Raw genomic sequence first — 16,005 nt, 5'->3', positions numbered from 1 at the left:
AGTTGTTGTTCTTCACAAACCTGACAGAGCTCAACCAAGAAAAGAGCTCACATTTAAGCACCCTAGTTAAATGTATATGTCCAATGTACACAGCTGTGGCTGTCGAACTGGCTATGCCACTTGATTGTACCCATGACTCAAAAGTGACGATATGAACTGAAAGGGTAGGAACACTGTGAAGTTATTTGGGAAGTAATTAAAATCCTGTGAGAGAAGATTTCAAGGAGACTGTGCAGATCATTGTGTTAGCTCAACTGAAGAACCTGGGAAGACTGAATAACAGAAAGATGGGTAAGTTACAAAATGGCATTGTGGTGAAGGAGGTTACATTAGGGAAAGCAGACTGAAGTTTTTAAGTTCAAAGTGAAAGCAAGGGAAATATTCAGAGGAGTGGAGAACAACTATGTTTCTGTCAAAACCACAGAGAAGGTGAGTAATTTCAGTAGCACTATTTTCAAGGCACTTCATAACAGCTTTACCAAGAGAGATACCTGTGCAAAACTATAGAGTCCAGGCTCTGTGAGCATCTATTGCCATCTTTTCTCTAACACATTGGTATTACTTGCTCTCTCCTTGTTCAAAAATCTGTTAAATCTAATTTTAAGGACTTGTGTTTACGTATTTTACAAGATACTCCCCTGTGAGAAAGATTATTTGTGATTTATCAGAAATACTGTCCTACAAAACTGCTGTTTTGATCTCTTTGCCCCATACTATTCTGAGTAATTTTTTAAATTAATTTCTTCTCTGTCAGAAAAGAGCTGGCACGGGATTCTACCAGGCTTCCAGAAACTTTTTAAGGCAAAAGGTGTTTAGACTGACTTTTTGATCTTTTAGTAGACACCTACCCAGAGGCCATTATCTAGAAACCTGTGTCACCTAACACTCAGAAACAGTGTTCATCCTTGGGTACTTCATGAATTCCCTGATTTTCAAAGGTACTAAAAATAAGCTGGTTTAGTCAATGTCATCAGATACTGGTTTTAGCAGTTGGCATTTCGGTTTGGATGTATTCATAGCCTTTGGGAAACAGAGAGACTGAACACATACAGATGTGGTGAATCTATTCCTGTATACACTGCACGAGTATAACTGTGCCATTAACTTAAATGGGAGGAACAGCTGAAGCTGTAAAGATCATGTTCAACTGCAAACCAAATTTTGTTACCTTTAAAATTAGAGATTATCAATTAATGTGTTTAAAAAAATAATCCAGTCAGCTTTTGAATTCCGTTATAGTGACATGCTAGCAAATGTGATGCTAAATAAAGGCCCAGGTCTCAATAGTGTAGGTATTTCATCTGTGCTATTTTCATCCTTTTTCAGCTGCAGCTATATGCATTCGACCTGAGCATCTTTTAATTAAGGAGAGAGGGGCAGGAGGAGGAAGGAAGATGAAGTGAAAAACTTGGCTCTAAACAAACCTAAGCAGGAACACAAAATGTGAATTTAATTCCCCAGAGACGGGGACAAAAGAAAAAAGCCCTGCCTTCCGTGTGCCAAGAAGCCAAGTTTCTATGCGACGCACCGGTGAATTTGTGGCAGGCAGCTGCGCTGTTTCAGAAACTCCTGTGAAAGAGGAAGCAGGAGCAGGAGGACAGAGCAGAAACACAACGTTCTTTCCACAAACCGAGTCTCAAACACAGCAAAAGCCAAGAAAACTACCTTGAGGAAAAAGGTCTTATGAAAACTCCTGCCAACTTCTAAACTCCCAGACATCTAGTTTCTACTAACTCTCAGTAGGAGATGGTTGCTCAGCCCCAGAGACTTACAGGAATAAAGACCCATTAATACACTGGTAAACTGCTGAACACCATTTTCCTACAAAATTCTACAGGAGACTTAAAAAAAAAGTGCATATAATTTTTTCTGACAAAAAAAGTATTTCAATAGTTTTCTACTAATTAATTCCTTCTTCATACTAAATATAAGCACAGCTCTCCGGATTCATAGCTAAACCCTGCTGGTTTTACAATCCAGACTCTATGGCTCTTGCTTATTCAAATATGTTTCATATTTTAAAAGACCCCCAAATGGATACATATAAATGCACAAATGGAATATGGGAGTGAACAGGTGGCAGAACTTGGTCTGTTTATGTAATTTTTTTTTATTTTTTAAATATCAGAGCTACTGTTTTCCATTTGTCCCATCAACATCTATAATTATATGTCCATAACCAAAGTCCACTTTATGAATTTAGCTGAAATAAGGCACACAATGTTCAGATGATTCATGTTTTATCAGCAATTATTTCCTATTTACCTCTAAACTCTGGATGCAAATACTGCACAACACTTTTATACCAATGCACAAGTAACCGTACTACACACACAGCAATTTTTGGTGACCCCAAACGTGTCTACATTTTGCAGTCTGTCCATTAACTGGTTCTTAATCCACATAGTAGAAAACAAGCTGATACCAGTACATACTATAGTCATATTCCTATTCCACACTGCACTGAGAATCTTGGATGTGGCAAAGTTAATGCATAACTGAAGTTATACAATCCACTTCCATCATCAAGTTTTAAAACCAGAAAAAATATGATACAGATTATTGGACATTAAAGTAATAATGTGGATAATATTCTGTTTTCAGACCATTACACTCAAGAACTAGATTCCCCTTCTGATACAGTAGCACAAATCCAGGTACAGACTGAAAAAGAAAGCAGCTATAGAGAACACTGTTTTTATGTACTGCCAATGAAACTACCTAATGGATTAAAACCCCCAAACATTTAATGAAATTAAATAAGGCATACAATTGTATAACAACTCTGAATTGTAACTATCCTATAGGTAAGTGTGTGTAATGTATATATATGCCTTCAGAATAGACAAATATGTCTAATATATATAAATATGCTACATTATTTAAGACCATGAGAATGTACTCTGCAAACACAGAAATCAACATGCAGGGGCTCAGCAAAAACTCTAATGGCTTCACTATTACAACTCAACTTACTTATAGACTGTCATTTCAGCCAAGAGTTGTCTAAACTCATCCATTTGATGCTATAGCTCAACCTCAGAGATCCTTATATTCAGTATTAATTAATGGCCCCTACCTTTTTGGTGCACCACTAATAAGAAACTGAGGTCAAGCAATTAAAATTCCAGTCTCCAGAGTGTCTCTCCCCACAAAGAGGAAGGGAAGTGGCAATCAAATGAATTAATCCACTGCTACACACTGAAATATTTTGTATTTATTTTTTGATCTGCAAGTCAGGCAATGTAGCTTCCAAAAAAGCATTTCATTAATATGCACTTCTGCCAAGTCCCAAGTCTCCACAATTAATCCTTTGTTACCGTTCACAGATGAGTTTTCTGGGGGGAAGAAGCAGGCTTTTAGGAAGAGAAATACTACAGACCAACTTGGTCAGGTTCTTGGCCAGATGCAGTTCTGAGGAACTGGGACTTTTCTGACACATTCAAACTGTTTCCCAGGAGGGAAGACAAAGACCACTGAAGAGAAGCCAGCACTCCCGAGCAAGGCTCTTTCATTACTATAGGAATGAGGACAGGATGTGTAGGTTTACAATATGAAATCAAAAGGAATCTGCCCAAAACTGCTCAAAGAAAGATGAACAAGGAATTCCCCTTTGCAGAGGAAAAGTACATGGTCTTCTCTTTATGCATTCTTGCTCTCCTAAGTACTTGGAGACAACTACCAAAGTACAAAACACCACCCCAAAACCTCAAGGCTACTTTCAAAGTGTGCACTAATGTTACTAATACCTATATCCCCAAAAAAGACAGGTTTTCTGAAGTTCCCATAAACCAATCTTTATCTGGACTAGTTTCTGCCAGGGTGAAAGATGGCCCAGGGAAGAGGAACTAGACAAGTCCTCCATCATATTTAAGATGTTTTAAGACTGCATGTAGGGATCAACCTTTGGAGCCACTGAAGCCCACAAATTGAACATGATGAGATCAACTGCTTTTATCAGCTTATTCAGTATGAAGGGACTGTTTGACTTGTTTGTGCTGAAGTGAGTACACCAGACCATGTGCAAGAGTATTGCAGGCAGCATGGCATACAAAAACTTTTCTTGCAAAAGTGATTCTTGGTTAGTTTGAGAAGATCTGCTAATGCAGAACTAGAGGAGGCCCAAACTGCAGGTATGCAGTTCCCATCTGGAAAGCAGGAAACAGATGAAGACAAACATTTCTGAGGTTGTAGGCAGCACCACCACAAGTCTAAGTTAACAACTCAGAGAAATGCAACAGCTGCTGAAGTGATAACGTCCCAAGAAAAAAAAGGAAGGTGGACAGTAGCAAAACCTAGAAGTAATCACTGTAGGTATGTGGCCTTCAGAAAGGCAGATCAGCCAAGTCAGTCAATCACTCTGCACAGTTGCGTTGTTTTGTTTCATGAAACATCAAAACACAAAATTTGCAGCCTAACGGTTTTAGTAAGGCACAAACAAAAATGCTCCCAATGGTTTCAAAGCTGGTTGTAACTGAAAGAAGTCTTGACATAAAATTTATAAACTGTGCACAAGCAATGCCAACATAAATGCAGTGTATTTTACACTACTGTCAATGGAACAGAGATTAAGAGAGCTGGAGAATGGTCTACCGTATTAAAATTAATTCAGTATCATGATAATAGAATTTGCCTCCTAGGTTTTATGTTAGAGATCAAATATTTACTAAACTCAAGCAAACTGCACACCCTACAGTGAAGACATGTACAGAAATGGGATGAGAATCTGCACAGCTGTTGGTGCCATCATCAAAACTAAGACCCAAATACTTGATGAAAGGAGTTTATGAATCAGATCATCTACGAAGATGTCACATGACCCTTTCAACAGCTTTAATATGGGCATAAACCAAAAACCAGACAACAATCCTTGTGAGTGTTTCCAGTCCATTTCCTACAGAAACACGTTACTACGTACAGACAAGTAACATCCATTAACATCCATCTCTTTTCCCCTGAAGTGATTTGAAATAGTAAACCTCTTGATCTGCCAAAAGCATCAGATCTCTACCTCTGGGAGATGATACAAATCAGTTAAAATAAACACCTTGTGAGAATACAAATACCCTTTATGCTCTGGCCATTTCTCATACTGTAGAAAGACTACCATGTTCTTCTGGTTTTTAAATTAATTCAGTTGAATTCAGCGTATGTTGCTTCATCCCTTAAAGAGACAGCCTGGGATCTAAACTGTAAGGGGCTATTTAAAAAATAATTTTTAAAATACATTCAATGTATGCACTTATTATATAGAAGACATGAATGAGTGTTTTGAAAGAGTAACTTCAGAAAGATCCAGGAGACAAACATGCTTTTAAGATAAAGTTTAACTGAAGGAACAGCCTTAGCAACCAGTGCCAAAAGGCTGCTGGTAAGCAACCAGGCTTCAAGTTCAAGCTTTCAGTGGACTACAAACAGGCTAGGTGAGAAAGACCAACAAACGCATTTTAAAAACATAAAGAATACTTTGCAGTGTTCCTTTAAATTAGCAGCTGCTTTAATAAAAAATATGGAACAATGTTAAGCAGTGCTGTAAGCATCATCACACGCTTACACACAAAAAATGAAGGCAGTTCCTCTTCAAAGCACCATGCAATCAGTAATTCTGCATGGTTAAGAGAACTTCTTTGTCAATGAGGTAAGAAGACTTGCAGCCCAGGCAGCAGACCAAGGGATCAGCACGTCCAGTCCCCCATCAAATGAGAGAAAATGGGAGAAAACAGTCTGCTCTCAGGAAGACATGCAAGGGTGCAGTCTGTGAAACCTCATGGCTGTGGTAACCTGAATAGGGCAGTGACCAGCCGCACTGTGTTATCTATAGAAGGTCTCAAAAAACATTACTTGCCACCAAAGATGTCTTAGAAATCATGAACACCTGTAGGAGGAGACTCAGTAGCCATTCTCGGCAAGAGCCACAGGCAGCCCCTGTGGATGCCTTCCCCTTCCCACCTGCACCAGGGACCTCCCTTTTCCACTCTGATTTCAGCATCTGTAGAGCTGGAGATTACAGTCCCGGGCCATCTTATGCTTCTGTGTAACACCAAAAATTCTTCAGAGAGTTACTTTTCCTCAGTTTCCTTTCCTCAGACTTTGCCTATGATGCAGGCTAATTCAGCCACTGATTCCTTAGGCCTGATGTTCCCCTTTTGTAAACACTTCTTCAACCCTTTCTGAGTTTCCTCAGTGCAAATGCTTCTAGAGCATGAAGGCTTTAAATGTTTTCTTGTCTTATGCAGCATATCAATTTTATCAACTGCAAAACCCAGTGAGTATTAATCCATTTTCATTCCTCCACAAAGCCACAGTTTTGTACTCGACATAGAGCATGCATAGGCAAAGCACACAACACACTCCCTCATATTAGCCAAACAGCCTGAAAGCTTCGCTTGCAGTCAGCATGTTCCACCCTCTTCTCCCTGATGTCACTGGGAGGGGGTCACTGCTAACCATCCCCTTTCAGCTCCTCTGTGAGTTATGTTACCAGGTTGTAATAATAAAGTCTGTGTTTGAGGCTGACAGCACGCATTCCCAAGGAAGCAGGACTAGTTCATGCTTCTGTTCAAAATAGATTAATGGAAACTAAACAGACACAAAATTGTGTCACATAGAATCACAATAAAAGCTGAGGCTGATCACTGGCCTGGTTCAAAGTTCTAAAGATATGACACTTGCCAGCACTTGAGCTGATGGAGTGATCAAAAGCAGTCACAGGTTGTTGGTAATCTAGTACACAAACATTTCAAACTGCTAAATTAATAATAAAGACAGACTTTACAGTTGACGTTGCTCAATACTTTCCATTACAATTTCCATTACTCATACCTACTGCACTGAATGTGTTACAATTTCCTTCAAGTGATGTAGTTCACTTTAAATTTCAAAGTTTCTGTTTCAATAAATTGGATGCATTCAGTTCTGGGTTTTGATGTCACTAATGATAAATGCATGAATTCTAGTGGCAAGATCCCATAAGTTATTCATCTGTCTTCCGAGAACTTTACACACTTCCCCAAAATAAATGCAGACATCTCTCTCCCTTCATAATCTGAAAAATGAATTGTAGCTTGCAAATATCCTGTAAATCCCAGAAGTACAATGTTTGGTTAAAAAGGAGATGCTTACAGCTTGATTTAGAAGGAGACGCTGATGCTACCTTTAAGAGCTTTTACTGAAAAGAAACACTACTTAGTGGAGAACAGGGAGCTGTTACATTACACAGGTGTCCCCTAGCTAATAAACGAAAAATTGAAAAGGACTACTGTCAAAACCTGCAAGCAGTAGCTATACAACTTACTACATATTTATGTAAAATGTGACACAGCTCATTTGCTACATTGTTATGTGACACTATGAACTCTACAATTAGAACTACGCACATCTTTTATAATGGAAGTGAAAAACATCTGAAACGGGCAATTTGGTAGCTGAACACGGAAATTAGCAGTCACATTGTGAGAAAAAGCATTGTGAGACCTGTGAGTCACTCATTGATAATTAAACAGGGCTTCTGCTTGTCTCCATGGCAGAAGGCTTCATAAGTTAAAATATTTCAAAAAAAGTTTTAGTCACATGATATTAGTACTAGGTCGTCATACTCCTTGTAACTCTACTCAAAGTACAAGAGAAAAATGTGGCTTCACATAAGGCAGGGTCATGGAGCAAAATACATTTCTTCAGTGGACTTGCAGTACTCAAGACTCCTAAGAACAACCTCCTACCCAGTATTGACACATATTATATTTTGAAATATTTTATCTAAATCTCAGGAGTAAGTTGATTCAGAATTTCTCATGTGCTGCTCATGCTTGTTGTTTCCCCCTCTCTGTTAGTATTTATAGATCCCTCTCCAATCACCACATGCTCAGATGGAATTCAAGGTGTCTGGCATCGCCAGCATGCTATAATTTTTCTATTTACATGAGTAATCTCAAGTGTCAGAACAAATATTTCAACCGCTAGTGATTATGTGAAAAATACATAAGGGCATTACGGTCTTAGAGCATGATGTTATTTCAGCAGTCACACAAATCATTAAGTAGTACAGGAGAGACTGAAAATGGCACTCACCGAGGGAAATTATTATGCTGTGTATGATTGTACCTGTTTTACGGATGGCTAAACTGACACTGGCAAGTTAAAATTCCTTCCTCAAAGTCAGGCAGGAAGTCAGTGACAGTTCTCAGCACTGAACTTAATTTTCTATCCCTTTATGACTTTTCATTTTTAGACAACCCAAAAAGATTGCAGCGTCAGTGAAAACAGTATTCACAATGCCTACAGTCTTCTTACGGGAAGACCTTGAAGATTTCATGATTTATTTTGAAGAACAGGCCTGTAATCACTTGCAGAATTTCAAAGTGCACTGTTTCCATTCTTCACTGGACAACACCAAGAGCTTTGAGAACAAACAAACTCAGAGCAGTCACTCAGCTAAAAACCTGCCATATCTGCTGTGGCTGGGCTATCCATCAAAAGGCATCAGATCACCATACAAGTCCTTACTTTTGCAAATCCTTTAGTTTGCAACCTTATCAACAGGAGAGTCCAATGGCCATATCCCGAACGCCCAAGTGCCAGTGATTATAAATACTTACATCTATACGGATACAGGTAGATAAATACAGACAGATAGATAGATGTAATATGAACACTACTGAAGTTCAGTGACTTGAACTGAAAATTCCTATGAAACCCCATCTGCCTATGTAACTCTGGAGGTCCCCAGATCAGTCACGGGGAACTGGGATGAGTCCTCGAATGAAGTGTGGCTCTACACCTACCTCCTTGCTGGTCTACAGGCTGGGAGAAATCCACTTGAAGCAGACAGATTGCTTGCTGAGGCACTGGAAGGGAGACAAGACCTCACATGATACCACCTCTCCTATTTCAAGTAGCGGAGGAAGCAGGACTGTATGTCCAGTAAGTAAGGGCAACTGGCAAATGCCAAAACGAGAAGGACAATGAAACATTAAACTGCATGCTTGTGCCTCTGTGCTTGGGCTTCCATTTGAATGGAGCCATTTTCTCCCAGGGATTAGTTTTCTCAAGGAATAAACTACCAAAACCCTAACAACAAACTACAACAACTGAAGAATAAGCATACCAGTCATTAGCACCAGCTAGAAGGTATTCAGAAAGCACCAGCACTTAAGAGCACAGGAAATTCTCAGAATTGCAGCACCCAAAGAGACCAGGACTGAAACCCAGCCACGCTGCCACAGGACCATAGCATCAGGTGCTTCCATTTGCAGCTCAAAGTCTCTTGCCAAGAGGAACAGCTCTTCCATTCTCATCCACGAGGAACTTTAGTTACTGCATCTTAAAAAATGCCAATGAATCCTGATGGAATACGGTCCACCTGGAACTCCAGTGCATAATGCAATTTGGAGGTAAAAAGAAAGATTTTTCTTTTATTTTTTTATTCTTTTTGGCAGGTTTGTGTTTTGTAAATAGCATCATTTAAATCTATTCTGCAGACAGGATCTTAGAAATGAATTAGAGAACACAGGGAACAAGGGAAGCAGTAAAAATCCTCATAAAAATCCTGAATTCAGAAACTGAATTTTTTTCCGTGAAACAGTTTTGTGGGGTGCTCTGGAAAATACATTCTCATTCAAATTCATCTCTTTCTCTACAAACAAAATAGACTTTGAATTGACATTTTGATTAAAAATGTCTTTTAAGATCAAACTCTTTTTCTAATATACATTGCATGGAGCGTCCCCCAGCATCCATTCTGTCAGATGGAAAATTTATATAGCTATGATTCTATTACGTTTCTTGCAGTGGACTGGGCATTTAATCAATGAGACCAAAGAGCATCTAAATAGGGTTAGGCTTCAAATTCCTTTCAGTGAGAAGTTAAATCCCCATTAGCTTTGAGCCATAAGCCCCCGTGGGTTTAGCATGCAGCTTAAAAGATAACTCTGTGAGGGGTCACGGCTCTTTACTGTAGTACAGAAAGCCTATTTCACAGATCACCCTGCAATAATAATGTAAATATAATCCTGTTTCAGTGGACACTTTATCCTTCCAGAAAACAAGCAATGTTTTCTGTCCCAGAAAAAAATCACATTAATCTTCAATTTAAGGGCAAAGTAATTCCCTGCTTCATTCAAGCCCTATTACAGAGCATTACTGCGACTCACCCAGTACCATGCCGATGCTGGGGCCAGCACGGTCGCCCCACCTCTTTGTAGGACAAGACAGACACAAGTTGCTCTCAGCAGCTGCTGAACAGCAAGTGCAGTTGACTCGGCACATCAAAACACATTTTCTCACTACGCCAAATGCCAGTTTTGACTGTTCCACACTAGGTCAAAGCCAGGTTAAAATAGTACAACCTATTGTTTTTCAGAGTCTGCAAACTGCCTGCCAAGTACTTTTTGGTCAACTAGTAGGGGAGGTTGATAAGAGAGGCTGCAAAAGAAACTGGCAATTCCCAGCTGAGCTTCAAAGGGCTGTAATGAAATGCAAGTCCAGTTCAAATCATCACAGAGAAAACAATTTGTTTAATCGGTGAGAAGAATGCTAATTTGTTTGTATGTCAAATTTATTTGCCATTTGGACTACTGGAGCACTTACCAGGATTAGAGAAGAACCGGGGCATGACAGCCTCAGATGCTGTGCAAACACAGAACAAAAAGCTGGTGCCCTCCCAAAGAGCTTAGTGATCAAGTACAAGTTAAGAGACAATAGGGACATGACATGAAAATAAGCAAGCAGAAAAGCCTACGGAAAAAATCATGCATGTATCTCCCCATGTTGTTACAGTTGTATTGTATTCCCCTGTAAGAGAGACAGCAGTAGCAGGTGCTGTTTGTAAAAACACCACAAAAACATGAGGAAGAAAAGGAAATATGAGTAGGGTGATACAGTTGCTAGGACGCGTTTGCAATTAATAGTGGCAAGAATTATCCTTGTGTTGTTATCACTGCTGCTTCCCATGTAGGGATTACATCAAGACTTAAATTTTCAGCACCACCTCAGGCATAAAAGGTTTTTGCACTGGAGTTATTGCTTGAATTCTGCTGATAGATACAGAGATAGGTAGATATAGACAGGTATAGATATAAAAGCATTTGTCTGAAGCAAGGACAAGTCAAGCAACTGGGAGCACCCCACTTCCCTAGAGGTCTGTCCTGTAAGTCCTGAGAATAATTCTGTTGCAAAATTACATTTGAGCTCACCAGGTGAAGGCAGGCTGAAAGCAAAGGATGGTGTATGTGCATGCTTGCCGTTAGCATAACTGGTTTTCTTTATGCTCCAGTGTTCGATTATCTTTGGAAAGAGGAGCTGAAAGCACTGCTTTCCCATCCAGATCATCTATGCTTTTACAGAGGCTTGGGGATACACAACAGGGATAGCTATCTGCTTGAGGCTTGTTTGCTTTATTTGGTTCAAGGGCAGGTCTCTCTCACTACTTGCAGAGAGCACAATCAGATGGTATCAGTGCTAGTTCTTTTGGGGGGGGGGGGGCGGGTGTTGTTTTTCATTTTTTAACAGCAGTACTGATGGGCACAGCAAAAAAAAAAAAATAATCAAGAACAATTTCTGCCTCAAAGAGATTCTGATTTCAGGGTCACTTAGAACTTCTGCTCAACTCACTGGGTTCATCTTCAATGGGAATTAGCTCAGGTCCAATGGTCAAAGCTGATGATGTGAATAGTCTATAAAGAGGGAAAGAGTGGGAAGTGGGAGGAAAACTAACCCTAGCAGGTAGCTGCATGAGTAGCTTGTTGAGTTCCAGTTCACCAAGAGATATCCCAAATGGAACCACTGGAAAAAAATTTACTTCAGCTGTACAGGACCAGCACAGATCACAAACATCACCCTATGACCCCACAGTCAGGGTGACTCTTCTCCCATCTTGCACTCCAAAGGCCATCAGAATATTATCAACATATCTCTGAAGAGATCACTCGCCTAAGTAAGCTGACCTTTGGGCTTACTGCCATCGTAGGTTTGTGCTCCAGTTTTTAAAGGACAACTTTGAAACTCTAGATTTCAGCAAATGTCAGAAACTAATAAAAAAATTCAATATTTATACCATGCTCATCTCCAACCCTTTAAAGACCACTTCTGCAGTTGCCCTCCTTGCAGAGGCCGTAAGAAGTAAAGTTGATGGCAGATCGAGAGCCTAAAGCAAAACTTTTGAGGAAGCCTAACACCAATCTGCCTGTTCAGTTATTGCATTTAAGAGAAGAAGGTGGGGACCTGGGAGAGGATTTTAAGCTAGCCGATAGCAGAGGTATGCCTGTGATATTTACGCCTCTTCTACCATAGAAGTGTCAGACCCTTACTCCCTGGGTGGGTAAATAATGGCCCACTAGTTACCAGAAGTTAGGAGCTTAGAATATTGGAGTGCTGGATACACTTTTTGTTTAACCAAGGGTTATTCTGTAACTCTCTCATTAAATGCATGATAGATCAGAGAGTGTACAAGCCTATTAACTGCAAATAGGGCAGACAACTTTAAGAGTATGTGTCAGTAAATAGTCACTTCAGCTTCCTCAGGACTGTTTTTCACACCATTTATATTGCACTGCCTTGTCTCAGCCCACCAAAGGGCCAAACCATTGTCTCCTTCAGAGGCAGGACCAGAAGACTCAGGCAATTCTTCCAGACTGACAGCACAATCCCTGCAATCAGTTTAGCTTACAACTAGTAGACACGCTCACGCTCTGCTGCTTCTAGGGCTTGTGCTTAGCAAGCAGTGGCAGTAATGATCTATGACCAGAAAGCCCTCTTCAATGAAAGTGTTAAGGAGGTAATTTAGTAGCAACAGAGCAACTATATATACGCAAACTAATATAGTAATAGCCCTTTGCAAATTTATATTCATATACTTGTGCCTCCTCAACATATGCATGTCCTAGGATGCTGTTACACAGCTAGAGATTTCCGGCTCCCCATTCCTCCAGAAGCTGCCACCCAGTGACAGTGATCCTACCACTTCATACCCCTGGGACCAAATCTGGATTTGCTCCTCTGCCAGGAACTGGTCAGCAGCAATCTCTCCTTTATGCCAGCATCTGCCCCAGCCCCAGCCCCTGCCTCCCTCCCATGGGGCACACCCTGCACATCCCTCTCTCACCCATACCAGTGACCTCCAGTCTCTCTCCACCCTGCACAAAACACCTCACCTTCCCTTTTACCCTTTGCCTTCCACAGCAGCAGCCTCTAAATTCTGCTGCAAAGGTGGGGAAGGAGGGAAAAGAGGAGGCACAGAGATAACCACGGCTGCTGGGTCAGGCTGCCCTTGCCCACTCCCTCTTTGCTCCACAAACAAGCATGCATATACGGTGTAGCAGCTGATCCTGGGCCCCAGCACCCCTCCCACCGCGGCACTGCCCTGTGCTGGTGCAGGTACTAGAAGCTCCCGGGCTGCACTTGGCAGCTTGCAGAGCTGTCCCTGTAGGAAACCACAGCAAGAAGGGCAGAAGTATCCCGTGAGCTACGTGTTTAACTACAGTGAATGACGCCAACACATTCATGCCAGAAATTCTATCTACCATTACATAGAAATATTGTCTCCCTGACAAAATCTCTTTACAGCATTGACAACATTTGCTATGCATTCAGTATTTTCAGATCACTTCACAGCAGTTCAGCATTCACCACATCAAGTTGCAGCACCAGGTCTGCACTGCTCCATACAAAGGGAAGACGCTGAAAAATGGCAATGAGGTGCCTGTGCCAGACCACAGCACAGTCCACTACCACCTCTGGCATGCATGGAGAGCTAGAAGAAAGTTCCAGACAAAACGTATTTAATAATACACAGTCAAATTTAGTTTTGAGAAATGGATTGCAGAATGGAAAAGAAAACTTTATCAAATGAAGGACACTGAAACCCAAACAAAAAAACCAACCCCCAAAAAACAAAACCACCACCAAATACAGAATAAACAGAATGGTTATTGGGGCTGTTACTGAGACATCACCTAACAGGATAAGCAAACTCATTACAGTCTGGCTGCCTCCTTGATATTCACCACTTATAGTCTACAGTGTACTTCCAGAGCATTAGCTGCAATGGTGAATTCCAGCTATATTGAATACAGGCAGTAATTAAATGGTTATAAAAATGTGAAGTGGGAATGCTGACAAGCTCTATGAGCAGCATTATCGGCAGTGACAGTCAGTGAGTCAATCTGCCGCACTTCTCCAATGGTTTAAATAATGTTTGCCAGGATCCTCCAGTCAATGTGTTCTCCCCCCGTCTCTTTGCATCACGCTGCAGTAATTGTGCAGATGCCTGCTGTGCTCAGAAGATGGAAAGCTCGAGAGGTTCATCAGGAGAAGAAAAAAAAAAACAGAAAAAAAAACCTCAACAGAAAACCTCATGCAATTAAGACACATTTCACCTTCCAGCAAGACTAACCCAACAGGCCACCAACAGCTCCTCTCCCAGCCATGCTTACCCTCCCCTCCAGTCCTGTGGCATCCCTAATAATCTTGCTATTTCCTTCTTGTGATCAGAAATAATTATTTTTTTAAAATACACCCTCAGGAGTGCATGGCTGACATATGCCCAAGGATGCTCATGAATGAGCAGGTATATTTTACCTCAAAATTTGTGACCAAGGTTTTTGTTGTAGACAAGATCCTCCTGAACAACACTGTCTGAGGGGAAAATGGGCTATGCTACTGCCTTGGCCCCCCACTTCTGACTAAAAAACACTTCCCAAATCTCCTAAAATGTTCTGGTAGCACCAGGGCCTCTTCTTCCCCCAGGGGAGAGGTGAGGAGGCAGGCCCAAGCACACACGGACTTGGTGGCCCCTGCCTGCTGTCTCTGTCCCCCCTCACCCCTGTGCTGGAGCAAACCTCTCAGCTGTCTGAAGTCGGGCACCCAAATCCACCCTGGGATGAAAAGCAGGCTCTTTGGCGTGGGCTATCACATTTAGAAGTGCCATTGTTTTTCTTTAAACCCAACAGTTGCTACCAAGGCGGGAGAAAATGGCGCCACCCAAACCCCCTCACATGTTAGCATCTTTGTTAACGCTGTGTGTTCCAGCCATCTACCAGACACAGAAGGACCAGATCAGAAACAGAGACACAAACATTTGATTCCCCCCCCCACTTACTCTCCTACACAATGTACTGTTCACTACTTTACGGTCCTTCAGCAGCGTTTGATTTAAATGACCTTTTCCTACTGTCCTCTGCTACAGCTATACCCCCTTTTAAGGGCACCCCTTTGTGCTAATGCTCTGCTTCTGCCACAAAACCTACAGGGCTTTCCCAGCTGGTGACCGCTATGGCAGGGAAGAACAGAAATTAGCTCTATTTTGTTGCCTGATTTGTTTCCCATGGTCAACCAATTAGGTAGGTCAGGGCTGGGTAACTCCACAGAACTAAGTCTATGTAATTGCTTGCTCATCATCTCCCACTATTATTCTCACCTTTCATCCCTATTTTATTCCCATCAACAATTACCCACACTTGTCACACCTCGTCTGTAAAGGCTGTAAAAGCACTCTGGCATCCTTCTGCATTGCCCAGCAGTGCAGAGGTACGATCCTGCTGTTTGCTATGATGGACAAAAGCCTGCCTTGCTTTTGAGTTGCGAGCACTACAGCTGTCTGAGCAACCCTGCTGAAAGCTGGCGAGGCAGGAGGAAGGAAAACACACCTCAGGCCTTGGACAATATATTGTACCTCCTTGGAAATGGCGATCGGGAGGCCTGATTTAACTGCAATGCACTGCACAGCAAACACAGAAGAGCCTCCAAACATGCTCCTCAAACCTTGCTGTCCCCCCGGCACAGGCACAGTACACTGAGCCTGTCACCAGGCAATGCCAACACGGTATGATCTGGCCACTAACACAGGTGATACCCAGGCCACCGCTGTTACTGCTGGCCAGTTTCCTTCATGCTCTTCCTTGAGCATTTCCATGGGATAGTGTGTGTATCCCAGATTGCACAGTAAAATGAAAATAAATGAGAACAAGCAAAAGTTTGAATAGTATGACGTTAAATTTCCATTCCTGCATCATA

General features: G+C 41.4%; 1 protein-coding gene across 1 annotated transcript in view; it reads right to left on the bottom strand.

The window, feature by feature from the left end:
* The window catches only part of SNTB1 (syntrophin beta 1), a 116,041-nt gene that overhangs the window by 59,179 nt on the left and 40,857 nt on the right, over positions 1 to 16,005 (bottom strand). The window lies entirely within an intron of this gene.

The sequence above is a fragment of the Falco cherrug genome, chromosome 3 (assembly GCF_023634085.1).
Source record: "Falco cherrug isolate bFalChe1 chromosome 3, bFalChe1.pri, whole genome shotgun sequence".
In the NCBI taxonomy this organism is placed as follows: domain Eukaryota; kingdom Metazoa; phylum Chordata; class Aves; order Falconiformes; family Falconidae; genus Falco; species Falco cherrug.
The sequence above is the reverse complement of the archived record's forward strand: the minus strand, read 5'-3'. Positions and strand labels throughout refer to the sequence as shown.